Source organism: Haliotis asinina, chromosome 9, assembly GCF_037392515.1.
Source record: "Haliotis asinina isolate JCU_RB_2024 chromosome 9, JCU_Hal_asi_v2, whole genome shotgun sequence".
NCBI classification, from domain to species: domain Eukaryota; kingdom Metazoa; phylum Mollusca; class Gastropoda; order Lepetellida; family Haliotidae; genus Haliotis; species Haliotis asinina.
In genome coordinates this window covers 56,035,009-56,035,318 of record NC_090288.1, presented here as the reverse complement: position 1 = coordinate 56,035,318, position 310 = coordinate 56,035,009, and positions in this window count along the sequence as shown.

The following is a 310-nucleotide window of genomic DNA, read 5'->3' as shown; positions in this document are numbered from 1 at the left end:
AATGTTGCTTGTTTCGTATCATACTGTGCAATATTCCACTTATATCTTGGTGGCCTCATCCCAGCCACCCAGTCCATTGACTGGTAACACAACAATGATCCATACCATCAGGATAAAAACACATGCCATAAGCCAAGATTGGACCACCCAATCCAGTGATTGGTGACATGGCAACAATGCATATTATCAAGGTACAAACACATCTCGTAAGCCAACATCGGACCACCTGGTCAGGTTTTAACGTCAGGCCAGACCAAATTTATATCTTGTTTTACGGATTCTTGAGGGGGAAAAAATATCACCAGTAACA